Source organism: Vitis riparia, chromosome 12 (assembly GCF_004353265.1).
Source record: "Vitis riparia cultivar Riparia Gloire de Montpellier isolate 1030 chromosome 12, EGFV_Vit.rip_1.0, whole genome shotgun sequence".
NCBI lineage: Eukaryota > Viridiplantae > Streptophyta > Magnoliopsida > Vitales > Vitaceae > Vitis > Vitis riparia.
In genome coordinates this window covers 18,884,272-18,902,734 of record NC_048442.1, presented here as the reverse complement: position 1 = coordinate 18,902,734, position 18,463 = coordinate 18,884,272, and the positions used below count along the sequence as shown (strand labels likewise).

Here is an 18,463-nt window from a genome sequence, read left to right as displayed (position 1 = left end):
ATGAAAGCTCTAGAGAATTTACAGATGCAACAGGGATATTTTTTGGAATACCCTAAAGAAACACTGAAAGGTAATTTCCAAAATTCTAAAGATACATGAATGACAAGTTTTTGGAATGTAAGCTTAAGATTTTCTGTAATTTAAGTACAAATAAAAAACGTGTAGCCATTACTCACTCCAACCTTTGCTGCATCTTTTCAACCCATGCATATCTATACAGGTTGCAGTATGGCATAGTTTGAGCAGATGCAACAAAAAGTGGAGAAAGTTCAGAGCTATCCATAAAAACTCCTACCTTCCCTAGTCAAAAGATGAAATACACAAATTCTGTTTTAAAGAAGATATAAAACCAGTACATCAAATTCCCTCAAGAAAATAAGTTTGGAATTTCCACAAATTTGTCATAAAATTGATGAGGTATTGGCATTTTAAATAGTACAATTCTTGCTGCAGTAACTGAGTTTTAGCATCTTGTATTACAATTTACACACATTAATTGGACTCTACAAATCGATGTTGAGTGTTAACACACTTGACATACATTATTGGCCCCTTATCTAACATCTTAATCTTTTGTGTTAATTAGTACTTTAACATGACACTAGAGCTTTACATTCAAACCTCCTTGTCTGTTTATTCCTTTATTTGTTGACCATATGTTGGAGGGAAGGTGCTGCATGTGAGATGGAGTATTAAGTGTTAGCCAGCCTGATATATTTTGTTAGCTCATTACCTTACAACTTAAGATTTTGGTTCAATTAGAAGTTTAACACAGGTTGCTTTTTATTTTTAACAAAATCATAAAATGACATCAATAGAATACCACTTACCCATATGATGACTTACTGCTCTACAACTCTGCTTCATGTTATGTGAGTCACTTTCATCAATCATATTTTTATGCTAGTATTGGTTAGAACCAATTCTTCTTATTATTATTGAATAAGAATCATACACATATATATAAAAGGTTGTCACCAAATTAGGCTAAAATCAAGCCGAGATTTTACAACTTTCTAGCTATAACACAATTGTCCTATAAAGAAAAATATTTGACTAATCTAACAGCTAAGTCCTAGGTGTCAAAGGACAGCTTTGCTGTCCACACTTCTTTCCTTATTTTAGCCCACAATTGTTTCCTTATTTCTCCATTTATTATTCTGTACAGTTAGCATACATTATTTGATAGATTATAGTTTACATGTATAGGGCTAGAATCATGCGGGAATTTATTTGCTTTTATTTGCTTTCCATGTATAGCATCCTTGTAAAGTCTATATATAATATACAAAACTCAAGACCAAGGTATTCGGCCATTCACACAATATTTTGACATGGTATTAGAGCAAGGTTGCTAATTTTTCTTCCCTCAAATTCTTTTTTGTCTTCTCAGTTTCGGAGGTGCCTCTTGTGTCTTTCGGTCAAGTCTGTGTTGATCCGTGCTGCACCCAACCACAACCATTTTTCTCGGTATTTCTGTGGCTGTCATGGGTCAGTTTTCTTCTGGGATTTTTTTTTGGTCCATCATTTTGTCTTGGGTTCTATTTATTTTCTATGGATTGCGCACCTGTGTGTGTTAAGTTTACAGACACAAATTATTCTACCTGGGCATTTCAATTTGAACTTTTTCTCAAGGGAAAAGACCTTTGGGGTTATATTGATGGCACGGATGTTGAAAAACCATCCACTTTTGACAAAACTCAGGATGTTGGGTCTTTTCCTTCATGGGTTGTGCTTGATGCACGCATCATGTCTTGGCTTCTTCGTTCAGTGGAGCCTCATATTGTCACCCACTTGCGGCCCCATCGCTCTGCTCAATCTATGTGGGCTTACTTGAAGAAAGGGTATCATTAGGATAACGATGCTCGTCGCTTTCAGTTAGAACATGCGATTGCCATGTTTCAACATGGTAGTCTTTTCATCCAAGACTACTACTCGGCATTTCTGACTCTTTGGCATGAATATGCTGATTTGGTTACAACGGATGTTCCTATTGCCGCTTTCTCAACTATTCAGACTATTCACGCGACTACCTGGCGTGATCAGTTTCTTATGAAACTACGTTCGGAATATGAATCTATCTGCTCCTCTTTACTGAACAGATCTCATGTTCCCTCTCTTGATATTTGTTTTGGTGAGTTACTTCGCGAAGAGCAACGCCTTAGTACTCAAGCTATTTTGGAGCAATCTCATGGCAGTTCTGGGACGACAACTGTAGCTTATTGTCACGGACTTAGTCGTTCACTAAACTCGTGCGACACTTAAGCAAGTCAAGACGCTTGATCTTGCTATGTCAACCTTACTCTCAATGCTTAGCTTCCTAGGCTAAGATGCTCACGACTTGAAAGCTTAAGAAGCTTAGTAGGCAACTCTTAGAGAATGAAAGCTCTTATTACTCAAGGAAGCCTTTACAAGTGCTTTGAAGACTCACTTGCTTGGTTAGGAAGTGATTTGGGTGGTGTCTTGGCCAAATGAGGCCCTCACTTATTTATAGGCACCAATGGAACTCTCTGGAACCTTGGAGGGTTCCTTACAAATCAAGAAGATTCTAGAATACCCTACACAATTCTATGTACAACCCTATGTACAAGAGATCTCTAGAATTCTCTAGAAAGCCTTGGACTCTTCTCATGCCTCCCACCATAGTGTAGAGATGTGTGGACATCTTTAGGCCTCTCTAGAACCTTCCACACTCTTCCCTCCAATGACTTAGTGTAGATGGTTCCAGGAGTCTCCAGAAGCTTCCCTCCTCCTATATAAGCCCATGGGGAGGGTCATTTGAAGCATCTTGTGACACTCTCCCCCACCTATGTCGTCGATGTCCTCGTCGTTGCCTCTTCTTGAAACCTCTCTATGTATTTCCAAAACCTTCTCAAGGAATCCGCATGTTCCCAGCTTGCCTGCCTCTTAGGTAGTCATTTCCATTAGACTAGATACTCTATCACAGGAGGAACTCTTTGTCTCCTGGTGACCCGTTCAGCCAGGATATTCTTCACCTCCTTCTCTCGCGAGGCTACAGATAGATGCAGACCCGTGCACTTTCGATGCTTAGAGTGTTGCTTCCTCTTACCCATCCAGTTCACCTTTCCCTTGGTGACCTCGTCCATGTGTGTGCGAGCTACCTCAGCTTGCACCCCTTTTGCCTCCTTTACTTGCACTCCTGATAGTAAGGAGGTCTTAGGCGTACTAGGCTTTGGGTTGAATTGGAGGGCACCTAGTAGCTGCATCGAGCCCACATGTGCTTCGTCCTCCTGTTCCCTCTCCTCGATCATGGCACTGAGCGCCTTCCTCTTTGGACAATCCCGTGTCCAATGTGGACCATCACATAGGAAGCATTTGATTTTAGGCGTAAACTCCTTCCTTTCCGCCTTACCCCTTCCTTCTCGGACGTTAGGCGTCTTGCTTGATCCCATTCTAGGAGCATTGTGGTCCCTTGAGACCTCGTCTCCCCCACCCATGGCATGGTTATCCTCCAAAGACTCAACCTTGGAGGAGTCTCCCCTCTTGTAATCCGTTAAAGACACTGCTACTGCCATAGCAGTGACTACGTCTTGAACACCTCTGCGTCTTAATTCCTGCTCGGCCCACCCTTGCAGGATATCCATGAAGTTGAATAGCAACTCCTCTTCTGTCATGTTAGGAATCTCAAGCATGAGCGAAGAGAACTCCTTGACATAGTTGCATATCGAGCCTGTGTGCTTGAGATGCCTCATGTTTTTCCTAGCCAGGTAAGCCACATCCTCGGGGTAGAACTGCCTTTTGATCTCCCTCTTAAAGTCCTCCCACGTCTCTATGGTGCAAATGTCTTTCTCCATATCAGCAAACCTCCGACGCTACCATAGAGTAGCTGTGTCAGTAAGGTAGAGGGTTACAGTCCTTACCTTAGCCGCCTCATTAGTTAATGTGATAGCCTCGAAGTATCGCTCCATATGCCATAAGAAGTTATCCAACTCCCTGGCATCCCGTTTGCCACTAAACTCATGTGGCTTCGGCACTTCCACCCTAGATGCCTCCTGTGTGGCCATGACCCGTGCCGACACAGCAATCTTCTAGATGGCCAACTCCTGCCTAACCTCATGGTCTCGGGACTCAATTCGAGTGGTCAAGGCCTCTATTCTTGACTCCATACTAGCAAGCATGCTCATGACCTTGTCTTGGAAGGACATGAACTCCTTGTGTGACACCGGATGAACTTGTGAGCCTAGCACCCCCTCACGAAGGTCTTGGATCTGCTCCCTTAGATCCTCTAAGCCCTTCTCCATGCCTTGCTCGATCAAGTCCACCCTTTCCCGGGTGTCCGCCATGGCTAGCTCCACTTTAGCTAACCTTGCCTCCATGTTGGCACCGACTTCACGATATTTATCCTTCCTGCCCCTGTCCTGCGCAGTAGGCTCAATCTCTTTTCCACAGGTTTGCTCGCTAGTCTTCTCCACGTTAGAGCCCGACATGCTTCCTTTACTACGCCCGTTTTGTAGCCACGCTCTGATACCACTTGTCACGGACTTAATCATTCACTAAGCTTGTGCGACACTTAAGCAAGTCAAGACACTTGATCTTGCTACGTCGGCATTGCTCCCAATGCTTAGCTTGTTAGGCTAAGATACTCACGACTTGAAAGCTTAAGAAGCTTAGTAGGCAACTCTTAGAGAATGGAAGCTCTTATTACTCAAGGAAGCCTTTACAAGTGCTTTGAAGACTCACTTGCTTGGTTAGGAAGTGATTTGGATGGTGTCTTGGCCAAATGAGGCCCTCACTTATTTATAGGCACCAATGGAACTCTATAGAACCTTGGAGGGTTCCTTACAAATCAAGAAGATTCTAGAATACCCTACACAATTCTATGTACAACCCTATGTACAAGAGATCTCTAGAATTCTCTTGAAAGCCTTGGACTCCTCTCATGCCTTCCACCATAGTGTAGAGATGTGTGGACATCTCTAGGCCTCTCTAGAACCTTCCACTCTTCCCTCCAATGGCTTAGTGTAGATGGTTCCAGGAGTCTCCAGAAACTTCCCTCCTCCTATATAAGCCCATGGGGAGGGTCATTTGAAGCATCTTGTGACATTATGCTGCCCAAGGACGCAGACCACCTATGCATTCTAAAAACTTGCAGTGTTTTTGCTGCAAGGAATATGGGCATATTGCTGCCTCTTGTCCTAAGAAGTTTTGTTCTTATTGCAAGAAGAAGGGTCACATTATCAAAGAATGTCATATTCACCCCCAGAATCGTTAGGCCCAAGCATTTCAGACTTCTGTTATTGTCCCTCCTGTAGCAACTTCTGCAACACACGACTCTCCTTCAGCTGCGTGCTCTGTTCCTGCACCTCCTGCACCAGATTACTGCACCCCAAAAATGGTGCAACGGATGTTAATTTCAGCATTATCAGCAATGGGGTTCCAAGGTAACAATTCTACTAAACTCTAGTACGTGGACTCGGGGGCCTCTAATCACATGACTAATAATCCCACCGCTTTGTGTCATGTTCGGCCCTATGCTGGTCAATCTTCCATTCAGACTGCCAATGGCAGCTCTTTGCCCATAGCTGCTATCGGCGATGCCTCTTCTAAGTTCATTGATGTGTTTCTTGCTCCTCAGCTTTCCACGAATCTTATTTTTGTTGGCCAATTAGTTGATAACAATTGTGCTGTTAATTTTTCTGGTAATGGTTGTGATGTGCAAGACCAAGTAACGGGGGAGCCGATCGTGAAGGGACCTAAAGTGGGGCGCTTGTTTCCACTATTTTTACCTGTTCCAGATTTTTCTCCACTTTCTTCTATTAATTTCCCTCTCCGACTTCACATGTGTGTAAGCTTCGTCACTCTCTTTATGGTCTCAAACAGGCTTCGAGGGCCTGGTTTGATAAATTCCGCACCACTTTATTACAATTTTCATTCAGGCAGAGCAAGTATGACACTTCCTTGTTTCTTCGGAAATCAGACATGGGTATGGTTGTTCTTTTGGTTTATGTTGATGATATTGTGATCACTGGTTCCGATTCTGCTTTACTTGGTCAGCTCAAAACTCAACTCTCTGAGTCCTTTCATATGAAAGATCTTGGCTCTCTCACATATTTTCTTGGTCTTGAGGCGCATCATAGTCTCTCTGGTATTTCCCCCAATCAACATAAGTATGCGAGTGACTTGGTGGCTACAGCTGGTCTACAAGGGGCTACTTCTGTTGATACTCCCATGGAATTAAATGTCAAGCTTCGCAAGGAGGAGGGCGACTTACTTGCTAATCCCAGTTTATACAGGAAGTTGGTGGGTAGCCTTGTTTATCTCACCATTACTAGACCAGACATTTCTTTTACTGTACAGCAAGTCAACCAGTTCCTTCAGACTCCTCGTCATCTTCATTTGGCTGCTGTCCGTAGGATCATACGCTATGTTCAAGGCTCTTCTACTCGTGGCTTGTTCTTCTCTGCAGGCAATTCTACTCGCCTTGCTGTTTATAGTGATGTTGATTGGGCTGGTTGTGCGGATACCCGTCGCTCCATCACTGGTTGGTGTGTGTTCTTAGGTGATGCATTGATCTCTTGGAAAAGTAAGAAGCAAGACAGAGCCTTTAAGTCATCTACGGAATCTGAGTCCTGGGCGATGTCTCTTGCTTGTTCTGAAATCATTTGGCTTCAAGGTTTGCTTGCAGAGTTAGATTTTTCTGAGACCGATCCTACACCTCTACATGCTGATAATACAAGTGCTATTCAGATCACGGCCAATCCTGTCTATCATGAGCGCACAAAGCATATTGAAGTGGACTATCACTCTATCCGTGAAGCCTTTGAAGCTCGTGTTATCACTCTTCCACATATTTCCACTGACTTACAAATTGCTGATATTTTTTTTTTTATCAGAAACAAAGAAGATTACATTAATAAAAGAACAAATACATGAGAGAAAAAAGAGACAAAAGAAAGAGAAAAAAACCAAGGGAATGATGAAAGGTCCTTCCTACACAAATACCAAGGAAAACACCCAACAATAGAACTCTAAAAACAAAAGAAACCGCAACAATCTTCAAACTCTTGAAACGCAAACCCCAATCCAATTGAGTTGTAGAATGCTTAGAGGAACTCCTCTAAAAGCTTCAGTACAAGAAGCCCAAAGAGAAGAATAAAACCGGATCAAATCCCAAACCATCTCTTCCGTTCTCCCTTTATCCTCAAAGATCCTATTGTTTCTTTCTTGCCACACCATCCAAATCAAAGTAAGGCAAGCAATTTGCCAAAGTGTCTTGCCTCTTAATGAGTTCCCCAAGCCTTTAAAAGAAATAACCAACATGTCCTCAAGGCTCCTTGGAGGGACCCAAATCATACCTACTAGATTGAACAACCTGTGCCAAAGTCCAATGGTAACGGGACAATGAAGAAAAAGGTGATCAACCGACTCTCCATTTCCTTTGCAAAGAATGCACCATTGAGGACAAAGGGCTTTATAGGGTCTTCTCAATTGCAAATTGTCATTAGTGTTTACCTTCCCATGTGCTACTAACCAAGCGAGAGCCTTAACCTTTGAAGGGACTTTTGAGCTCCATAAAAACTTGGCCGGAAGGAACATTAAAGGACTTGAAACTCTTGACAAGGCATAGAAAAAAGATTTCACTGAAAACGAGCCTGACGAAGACAAAGACCACGCTCTTGAGTCTGATGAAGAAGGGGAAAGAAGCACAGAATTAAGGGAGGACATTAATCTCTGAAGGAGATCAATTTCTAAATCCGTTAGATTGAGGCGAAAGTTAAAATTCCAAGACAATGGTAAGGAATTGCCAAGAACATTTGAAACAGTGAGGTTTTTCACAGAAATAACTCTGTAGAGATCAGCAAATTGAGAACACAAAGTTTGGTTTCCCCACCAAAGATCTTCCCAAAACCGAATTCTCTCCCCATTGCCCACCACTAGGCGGACAAAAGGGGAGAACTCCTGGAAAACTTGAGCAATAGCCTTCCAAGGACATCTGTGAGACCATCTAACCACCATGTTGGCGTCCCATCCATTAGGATGTGTCCCATATATACTCGCAATAACCTTATGCCAAAGACCGCTCCTTTCTCTAGGGAACCTCCAAAGCCATTTCCCTAAGAGGGCAATATTTCTCATAGAAGTCTTCCCAAAGCCCAAACCTCCCATCTCCTTTGGTCTACTAACAACCTCCCATCTGATTAGGTGATCTTTCTTCCCTTCCCCGGCCCCAGACCAAAGAAAATCCCTTTGCATCTTCTCAATCTTTGAAGCTACAGATACAGGGATTTTAAAAAGGGAGAGGAAGTAGCTAGGGATGTGAGACAGACAAGACTGAATTAAAGTAATCCTCCCTCCCAAAGACAAATAGGCCTTTTTCCACCCATCCAGCCTCCTCGAAATTCTCTCAATCACTGGATCCCAAAAGCCTATTGTCTTTGGGTTCCCTCCCAAAGGGAGGCCTAAATAAGACAAAGGCCACTCTGACACTCTGCACTCCAAAACCAAAGCCAAACTAGACAACACCTCCTGCCTAGTGTTAATACCTGAAATGGAGCTTTTTTCTAAGTTGATTTTTAAACCAGATACTTGCCCAAAAACCAAAAGGATAATCTTAAGGTTTTGAAGAAGGTCCAAAGAGGTTTTAGAGAAAATATGGTATCATCAGCAAACTGTAATAAGGACACTCTAGTCCTATCCCTCCCCACTAGGAAACCCTCAGTTAACCCAGTTTCCTCAACTCTAATCATCAACCTACTTAGAACATCTGCTACTAGAGTAAAAAGGAAAGGAGAAAGAGGATCTCCCTGTCTCAAACCTCTAGAGGCCTTAACCCAACCCTTTGCATTCCCATTAACTAGGATAGCAAAACTAGAAGAAGATAAACAGCCCCTCATCCAAAATCTCCATTTCTGGCTGAACCCCTTCCTTTGAAGCACATGATCTAAAAAGCCCCAATCCACATGATCATAGGCCTTCTCAAAATCAATTTTGAAGACTACCCCTTCCTCCCCTGACCTTCTTTTCTCATCCACCACTTCATTGGCTATCAATACAGCATCCAAAATTTGTCTCCCTTCCACAAAGGCTCCTTGAGAGCCAAAGATTGTTTCATGAAGAACTTTGCGTAAACGCCCTGATAAGACCTTAGCAATTATCTTATATAAACTTGTAACCAAACTAATAGGTCTATAATCTGAGATTTTATAAGTTTGGCTTCTCTTTGGCACCATAGCAATGAATGTCGCATTTGTACTTTGATTTATTACCCCCTTAGTGTGGAACTCAAAAAACACCCTCATAAGATCCTCTTTTATCACATCCCAACACTCTTGATAAATTGCTATAGTAAAGCCATAAGGGCCAGGGGCCTTTTCCTTATTCAATTGGAAAACTGCCATTCGAACCTCCTCTTCAGAAAACGGTCTATCCAACCAAATTGCACTCTCTTTAGAAATAGAGGCCCAATCAATCCCTTCAATCTTCCAAGAATCACCTTTGGGTTTGGAATAGAGATTCCCAAATAAATTTACAATCTCCTCAGAAATAATCTCAATGTTATTTAAAGTCTCCCCCCTCTCAGAAATCAGAGACTTTATGAACTTCCTGTTTCTTCTTCCAGTGGCCACTCTGTGAAAAAACTTAGAGTTGCAATCCCCTTCTTTAATCCACTTAACCCTAGATTTTTGTCTCCATTGTACCTCTTCCTTCAATAACAAATCCTCTAGCTCCTTCCTTCTTAAGGTCCTTTTCGAAACCAGATCAAGATTTAAATTCCCTTCTTGTTCAATTCGATCAATTCTGCCTAAGTCCGTAAGAATGAGCTTTTTCCTCTCTCTTAAATCTCCAAAGACCACTACATTCCACTCTTTCAACTTTGATTTAATAAACTTTAATTTCCTCATAAACTTGTAACCTTCCCAACCTTCAACCGTACACTCTTGCCACCAATCTCTAAACTTCTCTTTAAACTCAGGATGGAGCAACCACATATTCTCAAACCTAAAAGGAGTCGGCCCCCATTTTAAAGGATTAGTTTCCAAACAAATTGGGCTATGGTCAGAGGTCCATCTAGGAAGGGCCTCTTGAATACTTTGAGAGAAAAAAGAATCCCACTCAGAAGAGAACAAAAACCTATCTAACCTCTTGCAAATAGGATCGACTTGCATGTTTGACCATGTAAAAGCCGCATTCCTAAGAGGGAGATCCAACAAACCACTTTCCCTTATAAACTCGTCAAAACACCTCATGTTGACTGTTAACCTAGAGTCACCCATCTTCTCAGATATCCTCCTGATCACATTAAAATCCCCTCCTACGCACCACCTTGGGAAAGTCAGACCATGCAAGTCTTGAAGCTCCATCCAAAAGTCCTTCCTCCACACAGCCTTATTCGGGCCATACACTGAGGTTAACCAAAAAAACCCTTCCTCATCAGAGTTCAATTTTACAGTAACAGAGAAAGATCCTAACACCTTCTCTGAACACTTGAACTTAATTGAATCCCACAATATCACAATCCCCCCCGACGCCCCACAAGCAGGAAGAGCAACCCAATCCAGACTTTTACCTTTCCAAACACTACTCACAAACCTCCTATCCCAAATTTCACGCTTTGTTTCCTGAAGCATCACCACATCTGGGTTTTGAGTACTTAAAAAACTTCTCACAGTCCTCCTTTTCTTCCTAGATCCTAAACCTCTTGTATTCCAACTTAAGATCTTCATGAAAACAAAAACAACCCAACACAACACACACCCAGAACTAATCCTCTCCTCGAGTTCCAGAGTCTTTTTTCTTCTTTCTTCTGGAATAAACCTTGTCCTCAGAGAAAGCACTCTTGTTCTTTCCTTCCACACCTTTTCCATTATCCCTGACAACTCTAACCCTCAAACTCTCCAGAACCAACTGAACCTTGACCATCTTCCGAGGCGTAAGCCCCTTAACCTGAAAACCTTCCAACGGGAGGGTGGAAGGTTCTGGCACTGGGAACGAGGCCTCACCTGAGACACCACGCACCTCAGGGTTGCTAAGAGTTTCCCTAAGGAGAGGCTGGTCTTTAAATTTACGGTTAGAGGTTTCTATGGGAACCACCACACCTTGCGAACAGGACGCACCACCACGATGGTTATTATACACCACAGGAGAGAAAAAAACGGAACCACGCTGAATGGCGTAGCTTGACTCCAACGGAATCGAAGAAAAAAACTGACAGCAAAAAGGATGAACCAAAGAAACAGAGGTTTCGGGAATAAGATTTGGCTCAAAAGCCCCAGACAGAGGAAGATCTCGCTCAGATACAGCTGAGAAAGGGGTACGCACCTCATTGAACAAATCGCATTGCAAAATCCCCTCTTCTCCCTCTGCCTCGCCGGTAGAAGCTTTGGATGTTTCAAAACCAGTGGAGAGATCGTTCTTTCTGGAGTGAGATTTGCCCCGAGAAGCGTCTCGATTTGTCTCCAGTGAGCCACCTCCTTCTAAGTTTCGCTTCGGGGTAGAAGACTCCTCCTCAAATCTCGGCGGCCCACTTCTTGCTCTGCGCCTTACGGAGACTGAAGATCCTTTCGGCTTTGCCGACACTTGAAGAAGAGCTTCCGACATTTTATTCTTTGCAGTGAGCCCTGGTCTTAGGAGCTTTGAAGACGAAGATGCATCTGGGCCGCCATTAGAGGATCCTTTATGGGCTGGACTCGCTAGGGGCCCAAAATCTTTCGCCCCAAATTGGGCCCATTCACAACGGGCTTCAAAGGCGTCTGGAGTTGGCCCGATATTGCTTCCCGCCATTGGGCCCAGCATCCACCTTCCCTTTCCTTTCTCCCCCTTAGCCGATTTTGAATCTGAAGAACGAAAATGGGAACGATGACGAGGCATCCAGCTATGGCTCTCAAAGGTCCTGTCAATAGCTCGTAGCCCCTCAGCGTTCTGTGGCTTCTGAAAGACGCAACCCCCGACTGACCTCAGCTCGTCCTTGCTGCGATTCGACTCAAGCCTGATAGAGTCTTCTCCGTCATCTTCTCCGATGACTGTAACTGCAACCATGTATGTCCACTCTCCATCTTCTACCTCTAATAGCGCTGGAAGCACGACATATGGAAGCATCTCCACCCACAATGTTACCTTCGTCAAATCAACAAGCTTTAAAGATTTCCTCGCCACCTTCGTTACCCTCCCCCACTGCTGCAAAATGTGTCTCAACTGCACCTCATCCCACAGGTGGAAAGGGAGACCTCTTAGTTCCAACCACCCCCGTCTAAATTTTCCATTAACGACTGAATTCTCTTTTGGCAACCATTTCCTCAGAGCAATAACCTCTCCTCTCGCAGTGAAGCTCCCTTGATCTTGAATCCACTGAGCTTTCCTTGCAGATTCCACAAAAAAACACCCTTTGTAAGCAGAAATGGGTGTTACAGACACCATTCCTTTTATCCCCACTCTTCTCGCTATAGCTTTTCCAACCTCATACCAGTCTCGTATTTTCCTTTTACTTTCACAAACCACAGCTCTTGCCCATTTTTTTTTTTTTGATTGGAAACGACACAAATATTTATTGATAGATAAAAATAAGTACAAAAGAAGGATGATGAATCCTCCTGCCAAAGAAAGCTAAACTAAAGAAAAATACACTGAAACACAAGCAAACACTCTAAAAATTCCTCTCCCTAAGGAGTACACACTGCTATCCAATCAAGTTGTATCACATTAAGGGGGGTCCCCTTAAAAACCTTGGAACAATAAGCCCAAAGAGAAGCAAGGAAAACAATAGAGTCCCAAAGATACTCTGAATTCCTTGCTTTATCCTAAAAAATCTTCGCATTTCTTTCCCACCACACAATCCGAATAAGAGCGGTGCTTGCCGCTTGCCACAAGGCTATCCCCCTCTTAGACGAACCAAATCCATTAAATTTGATGTGCATCATGTCAAGGATGCTCCTCGGGGGGACCCAATCCATCTTAGCTAACTGAAATAGCCTGTGCCACAACCCAATCGTCAAGGAGCAATGAAGAAAAATATGATCAGCTGATTCCCCATGCTTCATGCACAGAATACAAATATCCGGACTAAGGGCTTTGTAGGGTCTTCTCACTTGTAGCATGTCATTAGTATTCACCTTCTTGTGTGCCACTAACCAGATGAAGGACTGCACTTTGAAAGGAACTTGAGAATTCCAAACGAACTTAGAAGGAAAAACCTGAGGAGATCCAGAAAATTGGGATAAAGCTAGAAAGAAAGATTTAACTGAAAAAAGCCCTGAAGAAGATAAGGGCCAAAATCTGGCATCTGGAACCAAAGGAGATAAATGCAATCCATCGAGAGATCGCATGAGGCCTTCTAAGTCCTCTATCTCAGAATCTGACAGGTTACGACGGAAATTTAAATTCCAAGAGAAAGGACGAGTAGGACCGAGAACTGAAGAAATAGGTATGTTTTTATCCAAGACTACTCTAAATAGACTTGGATATTGAGAACCCAAAGGTTGGTCCCCCCACCACAAATCTTCCCAAAACCGAATTCTTTCCCCATTTCCTACCACAAACTGAGTAAACGAGGAAAACTCCTGAAAGACTTGAGTAATAGCCTTCCAAGGACAGTGATGTGACCATCTGACTAATGTGTTAGCATCCCAACCATTGGAGTGTGAACCATAAATGCTAAGTATGACCTGATGCCATAGAGCTGAACCCTCTCTAGGGTACCTCCACAGCCATTTCCTTAAAAAAGAGCGAGATTCCTCATAGAAATATTCCCAAAACCCAAACCCCCTATTTCCTTCGGTTTACACACGACATCCCACCTGACTAAATGATCCTTTTTGCCTTCCCCAATCCCTGACCATAAAAAATCCCTCTGCAACCTCTCGATTTTTGCAGCGACTGAAGCGGGTAACTTAAATAAAGACAGAAAGTAACAGGGCATATGGGTAAGGCAAGATTGGATGAGAGTTATCCTCCCTCCGAATGATAGGTATGCCTTTTGCCATCCATCTAATCTTCTTGAAATTCTCTCAATCACAGGATCCTAAAATCCCCCTGCCCTGGGGTTCCCTCCCAAAGGAAGACCCAGATAGAGTATAGGCCAGCCTGAAGCCTTGCATTCAAGTGTCTCAGCCAATCTTGAAATATGAGCTTGATCCAAATTGATACCATAAATATTACTCTTGTCTAGATTGACCTTAAGCCCAGAAATATGCCCAAATGCTAACAAAAGACTCTTGAGAGTCTGCAAGTCTTCCTCCCTAGTGTTAGAAAAAAAGATGGTGTCATCGGCAAATTGCAAATGAGAAACCCTAGTTCTGTTTCTACCCACCCTGAAACCCTCCAACATATTTCTCTCCTCTGCTCTCAAAAGCATCCTACTCAATGCATCTGCTACTAAAGTAAACAAAAAGGGGGATAAAGGGTCGCCTTGTCTTAATCCTCTCGATGCCTTAACCCAACCTTTAGCGCTACCATTCACCAATACTGCATAAGATACCGATGACAAACATCCACTCATCCATTTTCTCCATTTAGGACTGAACCCCTTCTTCTCCAACACTTGATCTAAAAAATCCCACCTTACGTGATCGTAAGCCTTTTCAAAGTCAATTTTAAAGACGACACCTTCCTCCCCTGATCGTCTTCTCTCATCTACTATCTCATTTGCTATGAGAACCGCATCCATTATTTGTCTCCCTTGAACAAAAGCGCCTTGAGTAGAATGGATGGTTTCATGTAAAACCCCTCTAAGACGCCCTGAGAGCACTTTGGCTATTATCTTATAGAGACTAGTGATCAAACTAATGGGTCTAAAATCTGAGATTTTCTTTGTCGTACTCTTTTTGGGCAAAAGAACAATGAAAGAGGCATTAGTGCTTTGATTGATAACTCCGCTCCTATGAAATTCTGCAAACACTCTCACTAAATCCTCCTTAATCACATCCCAACAGTCTTGGAATACTGCAATAGTAAAGCCATCAGGCCCCGGAGCCTTGTCCCTATCCATCTGAAAAATGGCTTTAGAAATCTCTTCTTCAGTGAAAGGGGCATCCAAACTTATCGCGCTCTCTTCCGAAATAGGGGACCAATCTAATCCTTCAATACTCCAAGACTCTCCTATAGGACTCGCGTAGAGATTTTCAAAGTAAAGTAAGATCTCCTCTGTGATTGTCTCGGCATTATTCAACACTAAGCCCCTTTCATTTTCCAAAGTCTTGATATATTTCCTATTTCGCCTGCCATTAGCCACTTTATGAAAAACTTAAGAGTTGCAATCCCCTTCCTTAACCCATTTCACCCTAGCTTTTTGTCTCCAATGGACTTCCTCCCTCAAAATTAATTCCTCTAGCTCCCCTTTTCTTAAGGCTCTTTGATCTAACAATTCAGAGGTGAGACCCCCATCCTGCTCAATGGCGTCAAAGTTAGCTAAATCCTTGAGGATACTTTTTTTCTTTTCATTAAGCTCTCCAAAAGAATTCTTATTCCATTCCTTCAATTTGGCTTTAACAAATTGTAATCTCCTCATGAACTTGTGGCCTTCCCATCCGTTTCCTTGAAAACCCCTCCACCAGATTCTAAAATTCTCCTTGAAACTAGGATGTTGCAACCACATGTTCTCAAATCTAAAAGGTGTTGGGCCCCACATGAACGGGTTGGTATCCAAAGCAATTGGCCAATGATCCGAGGTCCTTCTGATAAGGGTTTCTTGAATGTCTTGGGGAAAGAGCTGCCCCCACTCGTTTGAGTAAAGAAAACGGTCTAATCTCTTACACACGGGAGACTCTTGCATATTTGACCAAGTGAATGATGCGTTTCAAAGAGGTGGATCTAGCATTTCACATTCTCTAATAAAACTATCAAAGTCCCTCATGCTTGAAGTTAGTCTAGAGCCCCCCAATTTTTCTGTACTTCTCCTTATGACATTAAAATCACCGCCCACACACCACAACGGAAAAGTTAGACCATAAATGTCATGAAGTTCCACCCAAAAGTCCTTCCTAAGTGAGGGACTATTTGGACCATAAACTGCAGAAATCCAAAGAGATCCACAACCCTCCAAGGCAAACTTGACCGATATTGAGAAAGAGCCTAAAACCACTTCGTCCTTGCACAACTTTTTTGAGTCCCAGATGAACAAAATCCCTCCTGATGCCCCACACGCTGGGAGAATAACCCAATCCTTATTTCTGACCGTCCAGACACTGCCCACTAGCCTTCTGTCACACTTCTCCTTTTTTGTTTCCTGAATCATCACAACATCCGGATTCTCTGACCTAAGGAAATCTTTAATCACCCTACGCTTAATACTCGAACCCAAACCCCTAACATTCCAACTGATAATTTTCATGGAAAAACACTCAGGCCCTAACCCTCCAAACCAAATCCACCTGGATTCAAACGCCTATGGGCCTCTATTCTTCCTCCTAGAGTACACCTTAATGTCCAGAGAGCATAGAACCTCTCGCACTTTAGCCATTTTCCTAGGGGACAGGCCATCGATAAGAAAGTCTTCCGGTGGGGATGCCACATTAACCCCCGGACTGCCTGACATCAGGTTAGAAGACTTCCCAGGGTTAGATCTCTAGGTCATCTGGTCAAAAACAGCTCTCTGATTCTCCTCCTCAACATGGACAGGGATGCCATCAAAATTTAAAGGGCCAACATCACCTATTTCAGGAAATTTACCTTGATTTACCGAAGGAGATTGGGAAAAAAATTCTGAATTTGGGAGATGAGGACCAGAGGGACCCGGTAGAGTCTTTTCCAGATTACAGAAAGAAGATGAATAAGGCTCGGGTGGTTGAGAAGAAAAAGGCAGGCTTTCCTCCAAGTTTTCCACTCCCGGAATTTCACAATTTTCTCCCAAAATGATTTCCTTACCTCTGGTTCTTGGAATAGAAGGTGATACCGTGACTGAAGAACCACAAGGATCGTACCCCGCTCGGCCCGTAAATCCTCCTTTGTCGTCTTCGATTTGGGATTTTCGCGGGTCCATCTCTCCACTTGACGTCGATCTCTCTTCCTTTGACCAGCTGTTGCATTTCCTTGGCAGAAGACAACGGAAGATGGGACTGTCTCTGATACCTTGAGATCCCAACCCGCCGTCCACTCCCAGATTGCGAGCTTCGCGACGAGGCGCTGCGTTCCGTAGGGGAAGAGGCTCGCTGCTACTCCGTTGTCCAAGACGGCGAGCCGCGCTTGGAAGGAAGGTTTTGGACCACATCTTCCTTGAATCCGTCGTCTTTTCCCCTTGCGTGAAGACTTCCATCTGAACCAGTGGAGCTTTCCCCTTCCTCGCTGCGCTTTCTTCCTCTCGAGGTCTACCTTTCATGCCAGAGGACTTCGGTCCTCCTAGAAATTGGCCCAACCCCAACGGGCCTATTGACTTATAGCCCACAGTCCGACGCCCGTAACAATCGTCTTCTGTTTCTGAAGGTGGGCTAGGGTTGGATAACGTCTGGGCCTGTAACTCATCGGCCCGACCATCCTCTCCAAGTATTACCTCGACGTCGGCCCTCTCGTCGCCTGAACATAGCTGCGTGGTCGCTTTTGCAGAGGAGCCCACTCGTTGGAGAGAAGAAGATGATGCTGCTGTGTCATGGGCTTGAGGGGCGTCTGGGCCAGCTTGCAGCCCACGACTCCTTCTCCCTCTTTGGGCCCTTGCTGGATGGGCTTTAATTGAAGTCTCAGGCACTATGGGCCCAAGAAAATTCTCTTCTACTAAGCCCAATCTGCTCCCTTCCCTTCCTTTCTCCCTTTTGGCCGCCATGCTTTTACTTGAGCACCGATAGCGTGCCCGGTGAAGAAGCTCCCTACTGTAGCACTCATTACCCCTGATGCTACCTCGTAGCCCCTCTGCAAATTTTGTCGTCTGAGAGACGCAACCCCTTCTTTCAACCACTCGTACTTGCAGTGGGATGTCTCGGACTTGACCGTGTCGTCTTCACCCTCTTCTCCGATGACTGCAACTGCCACTGTATGTTTCCAGGCCCCGTCTTCCACCTCAAGCAACGCTGGAAGCACGACATTAGGATGCATCTCCACCCACAGCTTCACCTTCGTCAAGTCCAACAGCTTCACGGTTTCCTTAGCTACCTCCGTCACCCTCCCCCACTTCTTCAAGATGAATTTCAGCTGGTCTTCCTCCCACAAATGAAAGGAAGACCTTCAACTCTAACCAACCCCGTCTGAATTTTCCAGGAATAATCATATTTTCACTTGGTGCCCATCTTCTTAGGAGAACAGGCCTTCCTTTCACTAAAAGTCTCTCCTGCTCCTGGAACCATATTGCTCTTCCTGCTGTACTTACAAAGAAACACCCCTTGAAGGCGGAAATGGGATTTATAGACACCATACCTTTCACACCCATCATCCTCGCAATGGCCTTGCCTTCATGAGTCCAGTCTTGGACTTTTTCTTTGCATTCACATATTACGGCTCTGGCCCATTTTCCAGCTGATAATGGAACTCCACTCCTACTTCCATCCTCTGCAACCACCTCTGCGTATGACCGACCACCTCTATATAT

General features: G+C 43.8%; 1 protein-coding gene across 2 annotated transcripts in view; it reads right to left on the bottom strand.

Annotated features, from left to right (window-relative positions):
* Positions 1–18,463, bottom strand: part of LOC117926684 (two pore calcium channel protein 1B) — a 98,113-nt gene that overhangs the window by 15,280 nt on the left and 64,370 nt on the right. The gene's annotated exons all lie outside the window — the stretch shown is intronic.